Source organism: Bidens hawaiensis, unplaced genomic scaffold (genome assembly GCF_021521415.1).
Source record: "Bidens hawaiensis isolate Kalapana, Puna unplaced genomic scaffold, B.hawaiensis_p1.1 tig00050585_1, whole genome shotgun sequence".
NCBI lineage: Eukaryota > Viridiplantae > Streptophyta > Magnoliopsida > Asterales > Asteraceae > Bidens > Bidens hawaiensis.
Genome location: NW_027499061.1, coordinates 1 through 26,089, shown reverse-complemented (window position 1 = coordinate 26,089; position 26,089 = coordinate 1). Strand labels below are relative to the sequence as shown.

General features: G+C 33.2%; 1 pseudogene; it reads left to right on the top strand.

The window, feature by feature from the left end:
• Positions 1–11,364: 11,364 nt before the first annotated feature.
• LOC143598619 (putative receptor-like protein kinase At1g11050 pseudogene) lies at positions 11,365–13,593 on the top strand (annotated as a pseudogene).
• The last annotated feature ends 12,496 nt before the right edge of the window (positions 13,594–26,089 follow it).

Here is a 26,089-nt window from a genome sequence, read left to right as displayed (position 1 = left end):
GATGATACTCCTGGATGCTTGACGGATGGTAACTTGAGGTTCTTGGAGCGTGATACTCTTGCAACGGTCGATCGCTTGGTAGGTTGATCGGTAGTTGTTGTGTTCCAGGAAAATACACCGGTGTGGGTCGTTCAATCGGATGATCTTGTTGAAGAAATCTTCATAATAGTCTTCGCTCATGTTGTCCTTCGGAATTGGTTCGGGGCATCCTGCTTTCCTTGCATCGCGCATAAAGCCTTTCATCATTTTCTTGAATGACATCTACGGGTGGTTTAGATTGAGGAGGGATAGAAAAGTTTTACCAGCCTATTTTATCCCTATTTAAATAAACAAGTAATAATACTTCTTAATCACTTAATGCATAATTCGCTAAGATCGATGGCTCTGATACCAACCTGTCACACCCCCATCTACGGCTTAGGCGTGTGACCAACAGTTGGTATCGTTTTTGTAATTAAATCAGAGTTGTGGATAATGGTGGAAAAATTAACGTGGATTAAAATATTAATATTTACATATTAAAAGACGGGATTATAAAATACCCGTTAATGTTTACAAAAGATTACTTTTTTTATACAAACCATCATTTAAGTTTAACATTTAACAAAAATGATCAGAGCCATTAGATCGCCTAGATGTCACTTCGATTCTTCAAGCGTGGCTATTCTTCGTTACCTGTAAAACAGTTTGAAAATACGTCAGCAAAACATGCTGGTGAATAAGCTGACGCATAAAAATATTTTATTTACTTAATTACTCCTCGAGACATAACTTAGGTCTCGGCCCATCGTGGCTTAGGAATAAACAAGATAAAAACATAAAACACAATTTTAAACTTAAGCTCTACTCGAAACCGCTCATCTTCGAGATTACTTAGCTACCATCAGTATACACATGATTACCCTCTCTCTAACGTAACGTAGGTCTGGCCAATCATGGTGGAGGCATATGACCAGGTGTGGCGCGGTGTATCCACCGTCTAACAACATATGTAAGGATCCAAACAAACGTACACGAGAGCTTGAGGGCCAACGATTACTTTTGTTCATAATGTTTTAGAGATACGTAATCTCATGTAATCAATTTCTTTTGACTCGATTAAACAAGTTACAAAAGTTGGGCGTATTCACATTTAAAAAGGATCAGCTTCTCTTCACTGATCGATTCGTCTTTCTTTAGCTATCTCAGACCTATAGTACGAGTATAACCTTTTGTTATTACCAGATCTTTAAGTTGGCTTAAGACCTTTAGTCTCTTTTTGTATAATATTTACCTCGATTATATTTTCTTTTTAAACCTTTAGTTCAAAATATACTTTCTTTGTTTTACAAGTTTAAACCTTTAGTTTTTACTTGTTTACTTTTCTAACACTACGTTTCTTCTTCTAGAAGAATGTATACTTTAATTGTTTACTAATTATTTAAGCAACTCAAATAATAATAATATCAATTAACAAAGATATACTTTACTTCACATATTTCTTATTTTTATTTTTCTTTGTTTTATTTTCTTTTGTTTATTCTCGAGGTATCGAGTATACCCTCGACTAGGCTTTATGTAACATCCCGAAATTTCCAAAAATAAATAATTTATATATTAATTTATTTAAGATGGAAAAGTTTGCTTGAGTTAATAGAAAAATATTAAATAATAAAGATGGAAGGATTAGTAGGCTAATTAGATGTAATTAATTATAGACCAAAAAGGAAAGATGGGCCTAAGGTCCATGGGCTTAAGGGAGTATAAATACCCCTTAAAACCCTAATCCTTTCCATTTTCATACATCTCTACACCATAGCCTACACCATCAAAACACACACTTAACCCAATTCCCGTATTTGAGAAAAACATCCACAAAGACACAAAGATTCCCAGAGATCTAGCCGTCGGATTGGTCTCAAATTTTAACCAAGTATTCATGACATATAAATGAAGTTTTCCACCGAAAATATCTTCGATCAGAAGTAGGGAAGTCCGGTTTTTATCAGTAAACCCACAGCAGCTCAAAAGTGAAGATTCCGGCGACTGTTCAACTGTTCCGGCGGCTGTAGCGGCGGTTTCCGGCGAAGGTGAGCTGATGGGTTTGTAGATCGGGGCGAGAAAGTTCCGTGGCCGCTTGAATCACTCAAATCGGAGTTCTTTTGATATGGTTTTGAGCATCTCGAGTGATTTCATACAAAAACCTCAAAGGTACGTTTTTGTTAAAAAGGCTTACTTTTCATGAACGGATTTACATGAAAATTGGTAGGATGATAGATCGGGTCATGATTATTGATAAAGTAATGAACTTGATAATAAACGGGTAAGTTGGTTCGTTTCGGGTAAAACGAGTAGTGTTCGGCTTGTGAAAATGACGGGTAAACGAAGTTGGTTTTGCATGAAACTTAGTAGGATAGTAAATCGAGTATAGCTATACCATAAAGTTGCAAACTTGAAGATTAAAATGGACTTAAGGAACTCATGGTTATGAACGGCTCGTTTAAATAAACCCTAGATCTAGTTTTGAACGTTTTAGCCATAACTGTTCAAGCGTTATGCTAGAAACGGGTTAAATCTTGATAATGGGTTGATAACGGATGTAAAACGGTTAAGGAGAATGGGAAATAAGCGATTAGAAACGTAATTTTGGACCGTTAACCGTTATGTGAGCTTAGAATGGATTTTAAGATAGTAAAATAGGAGCTGAAAGCAGCAGACAAGGGTTCTCGGTGACCTGAACATCCACCTTGAGTTCTCGATCAACGCGAGAACCCGGTCAACGAGAGTTCTCGGTGACCTAAGTTCTCGGTCACCAAGAGTTCTCGGCCACCTTAAGAGTTTTCGGTCAAAACAGTGTTTTCGGTCACGAGATCTCGGCTGAGTTCTCTGCCTTAGAGTTCTCGGCCAATTGGTGTTATGTTGTGGGCCTGGCCCAACTAGGCCCACAAGCCAAAATGAACAGTGGCATGAGTTAACTAGTTGGACCATCTATATAAGTTAAACAAATGAGCCCACCTTAGAAAGTGTGTTGGTTAATTAAAATACCAACTTAAATAATTATATGGTTAATTAACAAATATATATTTAACAGTTAGCCGAGCTCCGTTAAAGAAGGGAATAACGATTAACGGCGAACGCAACAGGATCCAGATGAGTTTCTAGCCCCACTTCCTTGTTATGTTTTTCGGGGCTGTGTGCATACTCGATGTGATAGTTAATACACTTACCTTAAGTGGTAAGTGTATGCCTTGCATGATTTATGTATGATGATTTCTTGACGGTGCGTGAACGATCTTCAGATATTGCACTTACCGTCAGGTGGAAGTTAAGGATATAATAAATATATATAGGATGTATGAATGATGTATGTATGAACATATATGATATATGAATGATGAATGTATGAATGTATATGATGTATGTATGATATGTTGATGGCACGTGAACGATCTTCGGATATAGCACGTGTTGTCATGGAAGGTAGGTAAAGACAGGTATGGTACAGTTGCACGGAACAAAGGGACCAGACCGTGTAATATCTGTGAGGATAGGGACCAGACCCTCATAATATCTGTGAGGATAGGGACCAGACCCTAATAATATATGTGAGGATAGGGACCAGACCCTCATAAAATTTGTGAGGATAGGGACCAGACCCTAATAATATCCGTGAGGATAGGGACCAGACCCTCATAATATCTGTGATGGTGGGGACCAGACCCTTTATAATATCTGTGAGGTTATGGGGCGGAAGGCTCTTTAAATAGGATGGATAGTTATGTATGAAAAGTAAGTATAAATAATGTACACTCCTTCGGGCACGTGTGCAAGTATGTAAACCGATTGTATGTTGTATGATTAACTAGAACTCACTCAACGTAGCTGACTTTTAGTATGCACACAGGTGAGTAGGATGAGGCAGCTCGCTTGAGGGGAACACGTGGCATTGAATAAGAGGCTAGCATCGGAAGACTCAAGACGTTTATATTATTAGTTTATGTTTATTTTGAAAGACAAAATGGTTATTAAGACAAGTTATGGATTGATATGTAACGTTTTCTGAAAGTTTAAATATTCTGCGTATGTTTTTATTAACTCTGATTATTAGAACTATGTGAATGAGTAAATCCAACGTCCAAATGTGAGGCACCGGTAACGGGGCCTTACACTTTAAGCCTTTATTAGCATATTAATATTTTATTCGGGAATTACTCCTACCTTGGTTGGCTTATAATTTCTTAGACTCTCGGGTAGCACTTCGACGCTTGCACGTTTATCGAGAATCTTGATCAACTCTTCCTTGGCACGTAAATCGAGACACGCCAGTCTTCAAAACTCGTCGGCACGCACTTCGTGGCGGAATGTCGGGTCGTCTCGGGTGGCACGTACTTCAAGATAACATGGTTGGTCTGTGGCACGAATTTCGTGATAACGTCGGTTTTGAGCACGGATTACTAGGAGGGTCGGTGGCACATTTCACGAGGTAGTGAGAGGGGATGAATTATAATGAGAGTGTGAGTAAATTGAGTTGTGAAGTGAGAATGAGGGTTGATAGCCCTATTCATAGGTGTTGATCGGCCGACCTGTCGCGATACGCGATGGGTCTTGATAAGGATTTGTCGCGTATCGCGATGGGTTAACAGATCATTATATATTATTTTAATCTGATAGTGATACGCAATGGGCTAAAGGAAGGTCTTCGCGTATCGCGAATAGACTTGATGAATCACCCTGTAGCTTTACCACGTGTGCCACGTGGCTGACTTAGTGCCACTTGGCGGGGCATGTGTCTGCTGTCAAACCACGTCATCGCGATACGCAATGATGTTGAGTCTTTGGCTATTGCGTATCGCGATAGTTTAAAAAGACGGATTTTTCGATAATGGACTTTGTACTTTGAAAACTTGGTAATTTAGATCTGATAATTTCGTGATGTTACATAACCAATAAGAAAAAAGCTTAAACTTGCACTTTCTAATTCTTTAATTTCGAGTTAGCCGAAAATCAATTAACCCAAAGAAAAGTTGTGCGAGAACCACCTCTCACACAAAATTGCAAATATATTTGGTTGACTTTTGTGTTCAACTTTCTTTTTTCTTTAAAGTAAACAAACCCTTGTTGATTTCACTATTTTGAGTTTTTTATTTAAGGGATTAGATAAGAAAATTTTTCTTTTTTCATTCTTGAGTTTTTATTTAAAAGAAAAGAAAGAGAATGAAAAAAAAAGTTAGGGTTTTATCTTTCAAAATTTTCCAGCCAAATATGGTCTGATTGTGAAGGAAACTTTATAGCCCATTACAATATTACTAATTTATCATATCTCAATTTTTTGTTCCATGTTGTTATGAGAACATAATTGTAAAGTTACAATTTTTTTCATATATTTTTCTTCCGATCTAATTCAAGAATGTAATTAACACTTTCTTTTCTTTTATTTTAAATTGAGAATGCATTTTAAGTACATAATTTCTTTTCATTTCTTCCACTATCCAATATTATCATTTTTCTTTTCATAGTATGTTAAACCCGAGAATGCAGACCTAAGAATATCCTTATTTACAAACCAACTCAAACCAATTTTTATTATAAAACTAATTTATCTCTTTCACTTACCCAATACAACCAAACTTTCTACACTCATTAAAAATCCAACCCTCACTATTTTTATTAAATAAATATAAATTATAATTACTTTTTATTAAAATATAAAAAATAATTTCTTTATCTAAAAATAAACAGTATATATTTGATTTAAAATATCTAAAAAAACAGTAATGATTAATATTTATCTTATATTAAAAAATATATTTCTTTTTACAAACTCTGTTTTTTATAAAATTTATACCACTATGTTCACAAAAAAAACTGAACGAGACTGTGCTATTAGATTTTTTAAAAACCTAAATATTAAAAGTTATTCAAAAATAAATATTATAGCTAAAACTAATTATTGTGAAAGAAAAGAAAAAGAAATTAAAAATAAGACCATAGATATCTAAACTAGTTTGCAAATTGGTTTGGTGGTGCAAACTAGTTTGAACTATTTGTTTGCATATGTAATATACGTTAAGCGATTATTGTACGTTAACTCACCCATATATATATAATATATAAAATTAGCATCAATAAAACACGCTTTTGTTTTACAGTTTCGAAAGAGATGGGATGTAAACTCCATGGATCCATGGAGATTAAATAAATATGTGAAAATAAAGTTGTAATTTATTCATAAATGTTTTTGTATTTGTCATCTTACATCTATAAATATCGTTCATTGAATTTTACCATATTCATCGCTTATACTAAAAATATATATAAATAAATTTTAATTAGAAAAATTTAGATATAATTTCATTAAAGATATAAATATTTTGATTATTTTATTATAAATGCCCAATCTCTGTAATTTAGATAATCCGTTGTTTGATTAAATGATAGATTGATATGTTCTGATTACACTAACATAAATATGTTTTCATTAAAAGTAGAAGAATAATTTGAACGGAAAATTTAGGTTAGAATTAATCTTCAAGTGACATGTGTCTCAAATTATTTTTTTTATTAGAATAGATAGATTTTCTATCTGTTAGTTATTTTTTTTTAAGTTGTCAAATGAAATGTGAGAAATAACAAATTGATCAAACTCACCGATTATTATAACCCACATTAAAGTTTTTATTCTTTTTAAACGGAATATATAATTCACCTAACATGTTTATTTTGTCAAATTTCCTGTAAATAAGCAAATTAGATTCCACTTTTTCGCCGTTCAAAAACATTTTCCACTTTTACGTGTCAGCTATTAGTTAATAGATTTTTATATAAGTGCGATAATATGTAAAAGTTATATAATTATAAATTATTAAATTTTCCATGTTCTATGGACCAGACGACATTAAGGTGCTCTTTGTTTTTCAGAAAAAACGTATGTGCAACCACTTTTGTCTGCGCCGTGTAGATCGCGCACAGACATTTCCATCTGCAGACTGTTTGTTTTTTCAAAAACGTTTCACTGAAAAATGTCTGCGCAAGCTCTTCTTGGTGCATACTTGGTTCATTCTGAGATCTTATAAGTTTTATAAGGTCTGCAGAATGTTAAAACACCACACCCTACCAAAACCCACTCTCCACCATTGCCACCGCCCACTGTTCACCACCACCACCACCGTCCACCACCACCCACCACTGCCTTCTTCCACCGCCACCATCCACCACTACCACTATCGCCATCAAGCAGCACCACCACCCAGTGTCCGCCACCACCCACCACCACTGTATGTCGCCACCACTGTCTACTGTTATCGTCCACCACCACCATTGTCCACCACCCACCGTCGCCTTCTACACCACCATCGCTTTCTACCACCGCCACCATCCACCCACCACTACCACTATCACCATCCAGTACCACCATCAGTTTATTTTAGCAATCTACAGACGTTAGCATTTATTTTAGCAATCTACATATGTGTTCTCTCCATATTACAAATGGTCATCTATGTTTCTGCTAAAGAAATAATGTTAGGATTATAAATTTAGCCTTTAAAATATGCTTTTAAAATAATGTTGTTGACATCTAATAATCTTTTTGAACATAATAGTTTACCCTAAAGCAAGTTTCTTTGTATTTTTATCTTTGTTGTATATTTTTACTAGCTTTTAAACCCGTGTATAACACGTGATTTTTCAAATTATAAAAACAAATAACGTTCGTTATTTCAATTTTAATTTTCAAAATACTTATGAATTAACTTAATGTAGACTTAATGGGGAAAAACAAACGGGGTTAAAGAAAAGTAATAAAACAACATGATTTTGAAACCATCAGGTGTTGATATGCAAGAAATTTTTTAAAAAAGTACTAAAGTTGCATAGTTGTTCAAATTTTACGTATGAAAATGACACTTAATTCAATAATGAATAAAATTCATACTATGTTATAACTCACTTGACAAAATAGTTTTGGCCCATGATCCATGGATAGCTAGAGTGAATGAGATTTGAGATTAGAAATTTGAAGAAATGTAAGCTTCACACCTAAGCCTCAACATTTTCTTTTATTAGTATAGTAAGATAAGATATGTTAGCAAAAAAAAGAATATATACAGAAAAGGAATTGTTCTCAACTTTCACAATTCATATTCAACATTGTTTTAAGCACAACATCTAACAAATAACATTGTTTCTGCAAAGTACAGAAAAGTGATTTTAAAAAAACGTTATTGTGGTTTTATAAATATTATTTCAGTGTTGTTTAACTATTATTTAAATCTCTATGTTGAAGAATTTTTTTATTTAAATTTTAGCTTATTTAAAAATTTCTGTTTAATTTTAGTAGTTTGCAGACGTTAAAAAACAAACAGTCTTCTTTTTCCAGGCTGCAGAGGTTTGGTCCACCTCTTCTGCTACGATTTCATGCAGTTGGGGTCCGCAGACTACAAACATTTTACCTCTGAAAAAACAAAACACCTAAGTAAAAGTTACCATTCTCAGCCCACACCATATCTCTAAATCAAAAAGTACACCAAATCTCATTACATTTTCTCTTTTCTTTTTAATTATATAATATTTTTTATATCTTTATCAATATCTTTTCTCTTGCCCTCACTCAAAACCACTTTAAAAAATATTAAAAAATTATAGAGGGTGAACAGTAGTTTTTCAAATATACAATAAAATCACTGCGTTTTTTATAATAATAAAAAAAATTATTCACTCACAACACTTTAAATTACTCTTTAAATAATAAAAACACTTATCACATAAAGTAGGGTGTTGTATGAGAATGCTCTTATTTAATTATAAGTATACCATGTTTTATTAATGAGACCCTTTAACGTAAACTCTTGAGGATTAAGACTTGGAACAATAACCTAGAGGTCGTGGGGTCGAAACCGATCCTAAGCACCAATCACCTTATCGCTGAGTGATGCTGATTTACCTCTCATGTGATGCGCCTGGAACGGTCTGGCGTGAGCCAGCTTGTGTGTTCGTGACATCACGTTTTGGAACAATAAGGTACAAAAATCGCTCATCATTGCACTAAACTACAATTCACTTTCTTATATCATGTTATAACTTACAAGAGCTAGTGCTGCAATAACAATGGATTTCAAATTGTAAGTTCGTATTATTTATGTGCGTTGGTGTTTGGATCGTTGGTTTAGTACCTAAAAGATGGTGCAACAACATTGTTTGGTGTTTGCATCATTGGTTTGTTTTTGTACTTAGACTCGCTATATTTCTTACGTACAATTGTTGAAGCAGTAACAGTGGCGGACGGAAGCTTAAGTCAGGGGGTATAGCCCCCCACTCAACTTTCATGTACTCTTTGTAAATTTAGATTTTGCAATGTTAATCTTGTCACATATATATATATATATATATGTGTGTGTGTGTATATATAGGGTTTGGATCAAATACAAATGAAATTAACGTGTTAAACGTGAAAATCAAGCAGAGTAATTATATATACAAGTAGAGTAATTACATAATTACTTTACTTGATTCTCAGGTTTAGTACGTAATTTCATTTGTACGTTAATCGGATGAGTTGCCACATCCGGTAGGAAGAGATAAATCCAAGGCGGTGGCTAGAGGTGGGGGATCTTCGTCTAGAACGACATCCTCGATGAGTTCCGATGTGAGCGCGCGGTTTGACAGCTTGGAACTTGCACTTAAAGGGTTTCGCGAGAAGAAAAAGCAATACATGCGGAAAACAAAGCTATGCATGAAGAAAGAAAAGCGATGCATGCTGAAAACAAAGCTATGCATGAATAAAGAAAGAATGCTAATTCGGAGCGGGAACGAGAGAAGGATTTCAAGCTCCTATCAAAGGATCTCTCGCATCTAGATCCCGCCACGCATGCGTTTTTGGACGAAAAAAAAAGCAAGGATAATGACAAAATACGCAAACGAGGACGCCGAATATCAGTTCTATTTTTTTATTTGTACGCTTTTTTATTTACATGTTTTTTAGTTTAACTTAGTTTGATTTTTTATTATTATTGTATTTTAAGTTTAATAAATTTGTTGGTTCTATAAAAAAAATTTAAAGGGCTTTCAAGCCCCCTCACCATAGAGGGGCATCTTTGGGTAGAGCTTTGAAGCCCCCAGTGCCCACGTGACACTGTAGAGCAGCTTCGAAACCCCTCACCATAGGGTGAACACTTAGGTAGCGTTTGATATGCAGTAATCCCAGAGAGAATGGAATGATTCATTGCTTGAGAATGAAAAAAATAGTGTTTGGTTGCTGAATGGAATGAAATCATCCATTACACATGGAATCCTATTCCATCAAAACCATTTCTTCCCACCTCTTTCCTTTTTTTCATTCCATTCCTCCTTCACTCTATTTTCTCAACAACACCACCACCTAACAACATCAACCACAACCACTACCATAGCCACTACAACCACCGCCACTGTCGTCGTCTCCACTACCACCTCCGCCACCAACGTCGTTGTCGCCACCACCAGCGCTACCACCGCCACCGCCGCTGCTACCATTATCACCGTAACCACGACAACCATTGTCATCGTCGTCGCCTGACCATCACCGTCACCACCACTGTCGCTGCCTGACCACCACCACGTGACCTCCACCACCCTACCATCGTCATCACTACCAATGCTACCATCTCTTGACCACTGCCACCCAACCTACCACCACCACCACAACCACCGCCCTTGCCACCTGATACCCACTACCACCACCGTGTCACCACCATTTTCGTCGCCGGAGCTATCACCACCATCATCGCCATTATAGTGTTTTTTTTTGTAAATGAATTTGCTTTAAGATAATAGTGTTTTTATTATTTTATAATTTTTTTAATACCAAACAACATTAACTAATAATTCATTTTATTCCCATAGTTTAACCAAACAAGACAAATGAATGATAATGATTCATTTTATTTCATTGTTCATTCCATTCATTCTCTTATTTCATTCTCATTTTATTCAATTACCTTCAACCAAACATACCATTAGTCTATATTGAGTCAAACCATCGATTTTTGGAATTCTCCTCATAGTCTCTTTGTTAGAAAAATATATTATTGTTAAGCACAATAGACGACTATTAACGTTGTATTATATTGTTAACATGAATCATTAAATTAATTAATAAGAAAGAAAAACTTCTAGACGCTAGCAAACTTACTTGAAAATGACGAGGTGTAAACGTTAGCAATGCGTAGAGAATGTTAGTGAAAAACAATGAATGTTCACTTGTCGTTTGTGAGTTATTTAGCATAGGAGACTTGAGAACTCAGAACCACTAATCATATTCTCGTTAGCCCACGTTAACTCTAACCTTTGACTGGTCCCCCCTTTCATCGTCAATTCATACTACTTAGATTCTGTCCTTCTAAGTTCTAATTCTATCATCCTCAACTCCAAAACCCAACCATGAATAATCTTTTCACAACAATCACCATCATCACAATAATATTCTCATATCCATCTCCAACACTCTCTCACTGCCCAATGAACTACGACTACGTCCTCCACATCCCATGGCCCACCACCGACTGCCGCCGCCACTCCATCCTCACCAACTCCACCGCCTGCTGCCAGACATTACTCAGCGTCTTCGGCATTAGCCTAGCACACCACCTCAAAACAACCTCAAACTTCAACCTCCCTAACCTCACAACATCCTTAGCCTGTCTCTCAGACTTCCAAACCAAACTCAACTCACTTTCACTCCCAAACAACCTCACCACCTTATGTCTTAACCCAACTCAGTTTGTTGCTTCATTAAACACGTGTGCTGCTATCCGGACGGTTCAAGATTGGCGTAAAATACTCGGGAAAAACACGCTGCTTGATTCGTCGTGTGGTGGTGATCTCACTGATCTTACTGCTTGTGCTAACTGTCTTGATGCTGGATTGAAAGTGCACCGGGAGTTGATTCCCATAGACGGGAACTCCTCGAATTCGAATAACTGTTTTTACTTCGTTGTTCTTTACGCTGCTGGTATTGTGAACCGGTTTGGACCCGAAAGCGATGGGGCTGTTTCGTGTCAGTTCGGGATTAATATTTTGCCCGAATCGGATAAAAGTGATAAAAGTAGTCGTTCGGGTTTGGTATTTGGATTGATTGGAGGGCTTGTTGGTGTTATAGTGATTTCTTGTTTTGTGATTTTATACCTTTGGTGGGGTAGAACTAGGAAGGGGGGAAGAGGGAAGGTTGACAAATCGGGTGTCGATGAATTCGGGTCGGGTTGGGTTAGGAGGCGGCCGAATACGGGGTCTATATGGTTCAAAATTGAGGATCTTGAAAAGGCGACCGATAACTTCTCGCAGAAGAATTTTATCGGGAGAGGCGGATTTGGGGTTGTTTACAAGGGGGTGTTGGCTGACGGGTCGTTGGTTGCGGTTAAGAAGATTATAGAATCGGAGTTTGAAGGTAATGATGAGTTTTGTAATGAAGTTGAGATTATTAGTAATTTGAGGCATAGGAATCTTGTTACTCTTATAGGGTGTTGTATTCATGGTGAAGATGATGATGATGATGATTATGAGAGAAGAGATGATCAAAGATACCTTGTTTATGAGTACATGTCAAATGGGAATCTTGATGATCATTTGTTCCCGTCGATGAGTCGCAAACCGCCATTAACCTGGCCTCAAAGAAAGAACATAATATTAGATGTGGCAAAGGGTTTAGCTTACCTTCACTATGGTGTAAAACCAGCAATATTTCATAGAGATATTAAAGCGACTAATATACTTCTAGATGCGAATATGAGAGGTCGTGTGGCGGATTTTGGGTTAGCAAAGCAAAGTAGAGATGGTCAATCTCATCTTACCACTAGGGTAGCCGGGACCCACGGGTATCTAGCCCCTGAATACGCGTTATACGGCCAGCTGACTGAAAAAAGTGATGTTTATAGTTTTGGAGTTGTGATTTTAGAGATTATGTGTGGGAGAAAAGCTCTTGACTTGTCTTGCACAAACTCGCCTCGTAACTTCTTGATTACTGACTGGGCATGGTCGATTATAAAAGACTGTAACGCGGGGCAAGTGTTGGATCCTTGGTTATTAGGACATGGTGCAACTAATGAGGCTATGAACCCTGAAGGAATAATGGAAAGGTTTGTGCTTGTGGGGATTTTGTGTGCTCATGTTATGGTGGTTTTAAGACCTACAATCTTGGATGCATTGAAAATGTTAGAAGGTGATATTGAAGTGCCTGCAATTCCTGATAGACCAGCACCTTTAGGGCACCCTACATTCACTAGAGATGGCAGTACTTTTAGCATTTCACCATTGTTGAGTGGACTACAACTGCAAGCCAATGACATGCTTAGATAGATGAGTCAAGAAATGTTTAAAAGTTAGAATCTTGTAGTGTCTAATTATTATGGAGAGTAAATTAAGGAGATTTAGAAGCATAGAAGCATGTAGAAGAAGATGACGTCCATTAGGGACGCAAGCGAGTGGAGCTGCTCGCGAGCTACTTGAATTGAATAGATAAAAAGCTTGAAATGAGCCGCGCTTTATCGAGTGTGATCCAAGCCCATGCCTCAAATAAAGCTCATTTAGTTATCAAACTCGAGCCTCGTGTACGTTTAAGTTTTAACTTCTTTGGACTTCTATATTCTTTTTACATTGCACAACCGAGCTTAAGCTGAGTTTGACTCGTTGAAGGTAAGCTTAGGCTCATTTAAGGTCTTTCTCAATATATATAAAAAGAATTTAAAATGTACATACAAACAACTACTAAATAATAAACGAGCCGAACACAAGTTTAATAATGACTCACAAGTCAAGCTTAAGCTTTAAAAAATAGCTAGCAAGACAAGTTCAGTTCTCATAACTTGTAAGTCAAAATAAGCCAAGCTCGAGCCTAATTGATTTTGGGTTCACTCAACTTGTTTACACCCTAAATTCATTATTATAAAAAATTGAAATTTTGCAAATTTTGTTTTCGTTTAGGAATTCAATCATTAGGTGGGGCCAAACTAGGAAGAATGATTGAAAATTTTCTTGTGGTAAACCACACATGGAATCAACTAATGATTTGTTTATTATATTTTTCTTCTTTAAAGTTTGGATTTACAAAATAATCTTGTAGAATGTATAGGTGTGTCACCATGAATCAATTCGGGTTATGTGTTTAAATCGAATATGTAAAGAGCATTTCGTTTTTTAGATTCCAGCATTTACAAATCAATTTTCATTATCTAGGATTAGGAATGTTTGAGAGGAATTGGATTCAAGTGTCTTCGAAAAATTTAAAAGAAAATTTGCCGTCAGTTCGGTTACTTTGGTTGAACATAAAGTGGTCAGTTCTCGACATTTGTCAATTATAGCCTCTTTGTGCTATAAAATCCAGCTAAATTTTGATTAAGTTATGTTAGGTATTAAATAGTAGAGGGATTAAAATGTAAGTATTCATATATATAAGGATGAACTGTGAATGAGAATGGTATCAATGAATGATTTGAGAATGTAACTCCTTTCTTCTTCATCTACTCTAAATTATCATTTTATATCGTAACAAATTAAAAGTAACAGAAGTGTTAATCTGTAGAGAAGATAATGAGGCCAATAGTGTACTATTATAAAAGAAAATATAACAAATGTTTTTCTAACATTTAAATTGTTATTATAAGAAAAATACAAAGAATATTTAACGGAGATCTTTGATTAGTTATAAATTACACGACTATATATAATCAAACCAAAAAAAATGGTTATACAAATATTGCAACTTTTTCTTAACATCTACTAACTTTTTTTTATTCACTACATTTTTCCCTCTTGTGAGGCTTGAAACTCAGATTTTATTGGGTAATACTAATACCTTTACCACCACACCATAATAGGCATAAATACTGTAGCTAATCATCATTTTCTCAATTAGTCTGGTTTGTAAATCATTTCAGATATAGAATATCCTACACTTTTTGGTGTGACGGATCATCCCTTGTTGTCTGGCTTTTTTTTAGATAGACTCTCAGGGACATGGATATAGGAGGAATGTTTTCACATGGTAGGTAGCGAAGTTGGTCTGGTTGGATACACTAGAAAGGTCAAGTGCCACATGGGTAGTTGGTGTGTAACGTGCCATAAAACTTAAAACCTATTAAGGATGTAACACTAGACAGTTACTGAGTATACAAAGTATGAAAATATAGCCAAATAAAGCCATATAGGGTTGGGATCATATTCAAAAAAGAGTTACCTGTCAAAAGTGAAAGCACGAAACATAAAGACTTACCTATCAAAAGTGAAAGCGCGAAACATGTGGTGATATTTTCGTAGTTACTATGATTAAAGTAATTGCGCTGCAACAAAATTGAACTATAGAGTAATAATAGTTACGAGAATTCGATCAAATAATAAATGGATGAAGATTTTTCTTTTAGACCGGAGAAGTGTAACTTGCTTTGGAAAGTGGTGCCTTGAATGAGGAATACAAGATCTCTATCTAAATCGAGCATGACCTTCCACACAGGAAGCACAACCGTACGATTATTGATGGTCTCGGAATTCATGTACTTTTTCAGTTTTTTTGTCAATTTTGGTCGTGCAAGGATGTGCGCAAAGTACGCATGGTCGCGAGTTAGCGATTCTTATTGGCATGTGTGTGTGTGTATGGGTGGCCACATCGTGCCTTTCTAGATTTACCTGTGAATTCCGAAGTCACAGGGCGTTCTTCGAACCATGGTGGAAGGTTGTGGAGTGACACGGGCGTGCATATGGTAAGCACGGTAGCGCCTAGGATAACCTTGGGTTATTTTCTCTACTTTTCGTGGTGCTTTTGCTCAATTATCATGATAACCCGCTTGTGCATAATTCACAAACAAGTAGTGGCGGACCCAGAAATATTTTTCACAGTGGTCGGAAATTTTTTGGTAAATTTTATATCGTCTTATATTAAAACATTTCATCTTGGCTTGTGTAACATCATGAAAATAACGGATCAAAAATACAAGTTTCCAAAGTTCAAGGACCAAAAATGACAAATTCTAAACCTTAGGGTTTAAAATGAAAATTATGTTTTCTAGGCCAATCGCGATACGTGACGGCCTTAGGGCCAAAGTCATCGCGTATCGCGATGACTCACTCTGACATGAAGACACGTGGCAAGCCTAGTGGTGACGGACTGACGGAGCAAGCCTACGTCGCGATGCGACGGGCTAGCCAAAGGGCCATCGCGTATCGCGATGGGCCCACTGGTTTGCCTATAAATATAGGGCTTGGGCTCTCTCCCTCCTCACAACAATTCACATCCACTTTATCTCTCTAAAAGTACACCACCTCTCACTACCTTGAAGTTCGTGCCAAACCTTCTCGTAAACTGTGCCAAATATTGACGTTTTTCTTGATTTACGTACAATAAACCGATGATACCGACGATGTTAACTTGAAAAGTGTGCCATTCCGACGTCCCGACGACCCGCCTTGTGTCGAGACGTGAAGAAGTATTGGTGTGCCTCGTTCTGCGTGTCAAGGTAGTGTGTTGATCAAGAAAGCATTGAAAGGGTAAAAGACGTCGAAGTGCTGCTTGATTGTCTAGGATTATTATAAGCCAACGAAGGTAGGCATAATGCCCGAATAAAATAATAAATTAATTAAAAGGCTAAAAACCCAAAGTCGAGGAAATACTCGATACCTCGATAAATAAAAAGAAAACAACACAAAGAAAAGAAAAGAAAGGAATATGAATATACATATATATATATATATATATATATATCAATGTGATTATTGTATAATTCTTTGTTATAAAATATTATTTAAGTAATTATGAATATTCTTAAATAATAAAGAAAAGAAAAGAATATGTTTATTAGAGAAGAAGAAACATAAGGTTTTAAAGAAAAAGTAAAATAAGATTAACTAAAGGTTTATCTTATAAAAGAAAAGGAAAATTAAATAAATTAAAAGAAATATTTTTAATTTATAAAAGAAAAGAAAGAAAGAATACTTTTTAACTGAGGTTTTAAAGTAAATAAAATATAATCGAGGTAACGATTATAAAGAAAGACTAAAGGTCTTAAGCCGGATTGTATATCCGACTAACAAAAAGTTATACTTGTACTCTAGGTGCGAGATAACAAAGGGAAAGACCCTCGAACAATGTATTAAAGCTAATCCAAAAGAAAAAGGTGAATACGCCCCAACTTTACAAACTTGTTTAAATCGAGTCAAAAGAATTGAATGAAAAGAATTACATGGGACTATGTGTCTCTAAAACGTTATAAACAAAAGTAAGCGCTAGCCTTTAGGCTGCCGTGTACGTTTGTTTGGATCCTTACATATGTGGTAATAAGACGGTGGGCACACCGCACCACACCTGGTCATATGACGCTTTCCATAAGGGAAGCATGACCATGTGTATACGTATGGTACCAAACTAGTGTCGAACGCTGCGGTGTTTGCTGGAGTGTTTTGTGTGAACTTTTTTATAATAATTGTGTTTGTTTTAAAGCTTGACTATTCCTAAGCCACGATGGGCCGGACATAACTATGTCTTGAGGGGTTATCAAGTAAAAGAATATATTTTAGCGTCAACATATTCACCAGCATGTGTTGCGGACGTATTTTGTAAACATTTTGTAGGTAATCAAGAATAGGGCTTGGAAGCTCGAAGTGCTCAAGATATCCGATGGCTCGGATCTTTTTGTTAAAACTTTAAATTATAAATGGTGGTTTAATATAAACAATTAATCTTTTGTATAAACAAGTAATATATTAAACGGGTATTTTATAATCCCGTCTTTTGTAATGTTAATATTATAAATCCACATAAATATAAGACTTCCGCTTTTAATACCGTAACTCTGATTTATTTACAAATGTGGTACCAACAGATTTGTCGCACGCCTAGGTCGTGGTCTGAGGTGTAACACTTGGATTGTCGGGTTAGCACAAAAGTAGTCACATATTTTAATGAGAAAAACATATTTTAAAACTGGTTGGGTCAAGTTAACCTAATGATAACTTCAAGAGTAAATGACTATCCTGGTCGTTTAAATATGGTTGTGATCTTGGCTACTTAAGCTATAAATGTTAATTTTATTTTATATTTTTTATCACTTTTATTTTATTGAAAAAATATATTATTAATTAATAAACCAACTTATGTACTTTGTATAAATATATTTTTTAACTTTGTAAGTTAATTTATTTATTTCATTTGTTTAAATAAGTTATATTATCTAACAACAAGTTTTGAGAGTTCGTATAATGATATTCATATTCCTTAACAAAATTCATCCTCGAATCCTCAGTTACTCACACATAATAAATAACACAAGTTATTGTATAATAAAAATGTAGCAAACAAAAAAAACAACATCGAAGCTATATATACAACTAAGTGAGCTAAAAAAAGAAAATAAAATAATAATCAAAAGAAATCCACGTTGAATGAAAAGAAAAGAAAAAAAACTAAACTAAAAAACTAAAAAATAATAATTGTAAAGAGCACACATTTACTCGTGCCTCTTTTTATTTTATACTAAGTTAGAGCTCGTGTTCTACACGGGTAAAAAATATAATAAAAATAAAAAATTATTATATGTAATACTTAAATTCAGTTATTTTATATAATAATTTTTATTTATGACTTTTTAATAAGTTTTTAATATATTATGCACTATAATTTTAAGTTGAAAACAAAACCTTGGTGTTTTATTTATTTAAAAAATAAAATATTCATAACGATATTGTTATATTAAATATTGTGTGTATAAAAATGATATTTATAAAAAAAATGTTGTAACAGATTTAAAAACTAGATTTACAAAGACTAAGTCTTTGTTGTAAAATAAAATAAATAAAAATATATTATATTTTTAAAATAAAAAGAAAAATGATGAACAATCTTAAATGGTTGTGTTAAAGAGATATGAGAAGAACAATGTTGTAAAAGTAGGTCTACAAGTCCGAGTACTCGCTACAAGGTATGGTGCCGAGGGGAGTTTCCTTAACTCCGCCTAGTTACTAAAAATTGTTCAAAGGTGGTCAACATCAGCAAGAAATACATCTAGTCGGTTAACTTGTGCCTAATTTGACTTAAGAATACAAACATAATTCGTATTTCTATAGTATTAAAGAACGAATATCATTTTTTTTAATTAATGATTAACAATTTTTAGAATAATTTTGTATTTAACAATGTATTTCTCTTATTTATATTGATATTCACTTATTTTGTTATAAATATTAGTAAACTTATGATATTTAAAAAATATATATTACCTAAAAATTTATTTTCTTTATATTTATCATGTCCGAGTACTCCCCAAGTACTCCGAGTACTCCTTCCAAGGGGGTCGCCCGCATAGGTACCGTTTAGCTACTTTTGCAACATTGGAGAAGATAATGTAATATTGTGAATTATGAAAATGATAACAATTAAATATAATTTTGGTTTTATACTTGAAGAGAATTACATTTAGATATGTTTAAGTAAAAAAATCTAGCACAATTACCACTTTAGTGGAGTTGATAAACACATTTGGTTTGAAACATGAGGTATTGGGTTCGAAACTCGTATATCATTCAGATGTCATAGTGATATGCTTCCTAATCAATCAGTCTTTCTCATCTGCAATCCCTTCCAACCCTCAACCAGGTAATTTTGTTCTACAATAGCAACGGATGGGAAATTTATTTCCGAAATTGATGGTTCGTTATTTTTTGTTTTCCCATCTGCGAATTAAGGTGTTAGTGTGTTTATATTTTATAACATGGACTATAAATTGATAGGAGATTAAGGCTTAATTCTAGAGATTATGGCTTCCATGTGAAATAAAGTTAAATTGTTTAACCACACATATAATGAGTTTTGGATAAGGGTGTTCGCGGTCAGTGGCGGAGCGAAATCTTTTTCCAATAGATTCGGTATTTTCCGGTGCGTAGATTTATAAGCGGACGTGAGAATTTTCAGGTCGGGTTAGATCACCCGGATATTTTGGGTTTTATAGCGTATAATTGGCCATCTGAATTTACCTTATAAACACTAGAGCAAATAAATCTAACTCACAAAAGGGTTTTTTCATAGTGAAAAGTTGAGATCCAATCATCAATCTCATGTTAAGGGAATGAGATATATAAACCAACCAACATCATCATTTGATTATCTAGTTTCATGCCTTGAGTACTAGATATAAACTCCTAATGTTGGACACACCAACTACTAATAGTTGTAGTATCCAAATTGAAATGAAAATATACTTTTCTAATTCTATTTTATTATAAATGGTTTGATTATGACATAAACAAAATCTTGATTTGGTCTAATACTTTGAAGTTTATTTGCAAACTTGATAAATAACAAATAGTTAACACTCATTGTGGTAACTTTTATATAGTTTATTGTATTTTATTTGAGGTTCTTCTTAATTATTTTTAACTTTATATCAATAAATTTGTACACGATTTGTAAACTAACATTTCTGAAGTGACCCAGCCAACTCTAGTCCAGTCAAAACATCATATTTTGCATCAAATTTTATATAATCTACATAAGTATACCTCAAATTTTTCAACAAGAAAGTTATTGATGAAGTTGGTTCTGATTACTCGTGTCAATCATGCAACAAAAAAACTCAAGCTGAGTGTAATTTGAGGTTTGTAAAACTGTGATAATTAAGTTTTGGTTCGGTCTTTCGATGATCCAGATTTTAAGCGAGTGCAATGGGAAGGGTAGGTGGGTTTCAAGGGCATATGAACAACATGTGTCTTTTCATTTTTTTGCATTCAATTTTTCGAATTGTGCAGAAAAATAAGTTACAACAAAAATGCCAAATTAACTTACAGAACAAAAGGAAGAATTTCTGTCACAGAAAGATAAGTTTTCAGGTGAAAATTAAGTTACTGACATTGATTATCAACATTGATTTTTAACTGCAAATTTCATATTACCTTTTGCAGTTTGCTCCTGTACTACTTTAGAAGTGTTCGTTACATCCACAGATTCACGGGTTCATGTTGTTGATGGCTTTGATTTAGTTCACAAGTTCAAAGGTAATATTTACAAAGTTTTGTTACTGATTTATATAACCTGTAAGTATTTATAAAATAAAGTAAAAAAAGATTTGGACTAAAGTGTTTTTGGGTCAAGCCAACCCGTTTAGACATGTACATTTTAGCTTGACCGTTATCATGGATATTTTTAATTTGCCTGCGATAATATTTTAGTTGATCCCTTTATTTTTATATATTTATTTATTGTCATATTATTTTATAAAAGTCCAGTTTTGACTTTTGGTAGTAAATGGGTTGGTGAAAGATGATGGTCTTTCCTTCAAAACAATGGCTACTAGAATAAATTAGTTAAGATGTTAAAACCGAAGCTTCACTTAGTTGTAAATTAAGCTTAAATTGTTAAGATTTACTAAGTGAATCGTTAATTTTAAAATTTAGGCATTGAAGTTTACTCAAAGGTTTTCTTTTTCTACCTTTTTCAGGCGAGTTAGAGGCTTTAACGGATGTAAAGTTGCAACAGTATCGGTAGCATGTAGGTCACTGGACTCTTTCTTCAACCAGATATAAAAAAGGGACTTTCTTACCAATTCGCCATTGTTTAATGGAGGATGATGATGTGGAAACATGGGTTTTTCAAAGGAACAATGGTGTGCAAAAAAATGGATGCATGGAGTGTAAAGTTTCGACTTTGGATGTGATTTTGAAACTAGTTATGACAGTGATTTGTTTAATGATTTATGCACAATGTTTTGCATGTCACGTAACGATTGACAACCTAATTGAAACAAGTAATGTGTTGCAAATTGTCGCCGCCACTGTATCGAGCGAGTTCCTACTAGTATGAGAGTATGCACATAAGGTGTCCACTACAAAATCTAAACATAAAAAGGCTCTACGCGAGTTCATGATCAATTTTTTTTTATAATTATATTTCGTTGAATGCTCTAAACATACTGGTACATTCATTCTGTATAAAATAATTCAGAGGGTATGATAGTCATTTTTGCATAGTTAGGATGTCCTAACCAAACAGACTTTAACTTGTTCAGATCTTAGTGGCTCAGACTCTCTTAACCATTCAGACATTTTACTGATTCAGCACTTAATGGTTTCGCAATTGTCAAACAGTCTATATGTCCGATCAATTCAGATGTCAACATCAATTCAGATGTTGACATCTGAATGATACCATTAATTGGTAAACAAACACCCCTTAGTTTATTAAGAGTAAACGTAGTGGGGTGATTAACTGGGCGACAAAATAAAGGAACACCCCCCCCCCCCGATATTGGGGCGAAAAGGGGCGGGGGGGCGGATTGTTTTTATCGCCTGAGATGTATATGTGTTGTGTGTGTATTGTATGTATGTATATATATTTATACTACTATTATATATGTTTGTGTGTGTTATATATATGAGTGTGTATATATATATATTAGTCTACAACACCATTACATCCCAAAAACAAATTCTTATTCTTGCTGTCTGGGCGCCACACGGCGCAATTCGTCCCAATTTGTAACCTCTCCATTACGCATAACCTTGGGGAACAACAACATTTATCATCCCATTTGTGCACAGATTACTAAGCTTTTGGTATCACATTCATATGCATTCCTTGAATTAGTGCGGTATTGCTTCACTAGGTGTTTGTTTTTTATATACTCTTTAAAATATAGTTTAATTTCCGGTTACTGTTTATAGGTATATAATTTTGAGGTGGGTATGCGAATTTTTCAAGATACTCTCTTTTTCAAGGTTTGATTTTTGAAAGGCTGAATAGTGATTCTTGAAAGGCTTCATAGCATTGTGACTTCCATATTTAATCATGAATTGATTCACCAATAAATATATTCTTTAAAATACTCTTATTCAAATTTTAATAATTGGTTTTAATTAATGTTTATTACCTTTTATTTCCATTAAGTTTTCCACTAAGCTTCAACTAAATTCGACGCTCCACAACGTCTGGTTAAGGACTTAGTTCTAGTAAAAACTGTAAAATAGAAATAATTTGTACAAAAATATCTGAAAGATATTATTATTCACCAATAGTGTGTGTATTTTGTAGTCTAGAAAAACACTCAATTCCAAGTGAAAACCAATCAAAATGGAAAATCGTGAAGCAAATCTTTGGTAAAGTTTTGTGTCTTTGACTTGTTAAAACCCAAGAAAACATAATCTAACATCATTCAATAAATAAATTAAAGTAAACCGCTTTGGAGATTTTCTTTGCTAATAAAATAATTATCATTTATGTTGGACCCAAGAGAGTGAATTATTATTAAAGTGGATGCATTTTTATTAATTCTAAATTTGTTTATATGTATGTTATAAAATTATGTCGATAATAATTGTTGAACAGGAGATTTAGACATTGAATATAGAAATAATCCAAGTGTATTTTCTATCAGCATACAGTGTATTAGGATATGTATTAATAACATTTAATGTTTTAATAAATATAACAAATAAATCTTATAAACGAACAGGATCAAATTCATTTTATTCTTAACATGAAAACGGTGAGATCCAATTTGTTGTTATGATTAGGTTTATTTTTATACGTGTTTGTTGTTATTTTTTGTTCGTATTTGCTAATTTTTATTATGAGACGTTATAAGTATTTGCTTATTTATATTTTGTTGTTATTATTAGATGTTTTCTTTTGCTGTATATGTATTTGTTGATATATGCTGTTATTATTTTGTTCTTGATTTTGATTCTTTTGTTATAGTTTTTAGGTTCTTTTCTTTGTTATTATAAGTCATTGTTTATGTAGATTGGTATTGTAGTTGGTATTGTTTCTTACGTTCGCATTTTAAATAAATTAGCATTATTTCCTACGTACTAGGGTATAAATTAGCATTATTTCTTACGTTCAAAATGTACATGAACCTTCCCCCTTTTATAAACATAATAAATACTAGGGTATATACCCGCGTAACACGCGGGTGGAATAACATGTCATTAAAACATAATAAATTTATATAACATAATTTAAGCACACAAAACTTCTTCAACTTTCGGATCAAAACGTTAATCATTACAATGTCTAGATATTAAAAGTTAAAGTTACAATAAGTTAGTGTATACCAAACCACAAAAAAACATCAACAAAATATCTAGACATGTTCTTTCATATTAAACCACCATCAACTTCTTCGAATATTCTAACAAAAAAACTCATTTTGTTCACCACCTAAAAATAAAAAAAACAATATTATCCAAATTAAATATATCATTAAAATAATAACATGTTAATAATGAAAGCCCGTGTTACACACAGATGGAAGTTATAATAAAAGTCAAAAAAATATATCATGTAATACGTAATTGAGTTATATTATATAATGATTTTTATTTCTGACTTTTATAATAAGATTTTGATATATTATACGCTATTAATTATAAACTATAATTTGCAAACTAAACATTGGTGTTTGATTTATTATAAACAAAACATTCATACCGATATCATTATACATTTTATGTTTTAAAAAATAACTTTTAGAACAAATGTTGTCACATATTTAAAAATGTATTTTATAACGTTGGAAAAATTGGAGATGAAGACTCAACAATTATGTAAAATTTCAATATCTTTCATGGTTAGTAACATTATCATACGCATGAAAATTGTATATAAATATATATATATAGCAACAATGATAACAACAACAACAACAATAATAATAATGAATTGATAGTGTAATATTTATAAGAACAAATCATTTTACATTAATTATAATGTATTACATTGTTGTTTTTATTAAATAAAATAACATACAACAACAAATAACGTAAAATGCCAACTTAGAACATCTTTCTAACTTAATCCATAAAGCCAAAAAGATATATCAATAAAAACTACATCATGATATATGAAGTCATAAAGTCTTGTTTATTAAACAATCATCGAAATAGAAAGAAATGTGTTGTAATTTCTAATAATTACAAAGAGAAAACTAAAATCACTACAAAATCAATTCAATGCATTGTTATAAGAGAAATAAAGGTACATGTACAATTCACAAACTTATAAACAAATCATAAATCTTTATGTACATCCTTCGAATTAAAGAATGAATTTTATGATAAGAATAATATAAAGATAGTCATCATATTATCATTTTACTACTATTATGCTCATAACTATGCATAAATTAAGGATCCGAGAGTTTTATTCAAGCAAAAATTTTACATAATTAAAATATTTTAACATAATATTAAATTATTCAAAAAAACATTAACCTAGAAAGTATTTTGAGATTTAAAAACTTTTAATTCGAGTTTTATTTTAAGTATCCATTTTTACATTATTAACTATTATTATAATATAATATTGAATTTAAATTCAATTTGAATCGTGTAATAATTAATTATTATTTTAATGGAATTTAAAAAAAATCTTGATAGTATTTTGATATTGGAATATTTTAATGACGGATTTTTAACTTCAAATAACATTATGACTATTAATTTGTATTATAATGGATGTTTAACCTTAACTGGAAAATATTTTAGGTTAATGTATATATTATAAATATAGTAAAATGCAAATGTCATATTTATATAAAAAAGAATAATTTAAACATTAATTATGAGACATTAAATTGTTATGTGAATTCAAATACAAAAACACACAAACACTAACAAAGATAAATAAAAAGTTAAAACATTTTTATAACTTATAACATGAGAAAAAAAAACACATATTAATTCAAAATTAAGCATCTAATTAAATCAACATCCAAAATTAGCAATCTATAAAGATACTTCAACATACAAGAAGTCTGAGACCTGAAAAATTACAAAACATATTAGTAAATATAGGGGGTAATAATAGTATTTTCGTGTTTTGATCATAAAATCGAATGCTAAATAAGTATATATATATGTGTGTGTGTGTGTGTGTGGTGTGTGCGTGTGCGTGTGCGTGTGCGTGTGTTAAAAGAAAAATCAAACCCGAGCTGACCCATTAAAAAAATATGTATTTAATTCTAAATAGTTTTGAAATATAAGTTGTTATTATGGAAATGTCAAATCCGTTTAATTTAATTTATTGGCTGCTTAACAAAAATAGAAACAATCAAGAATTAATTTGTTCTTATTTTAATTTCAAAATTTTGACCAAAAATTAAAACAT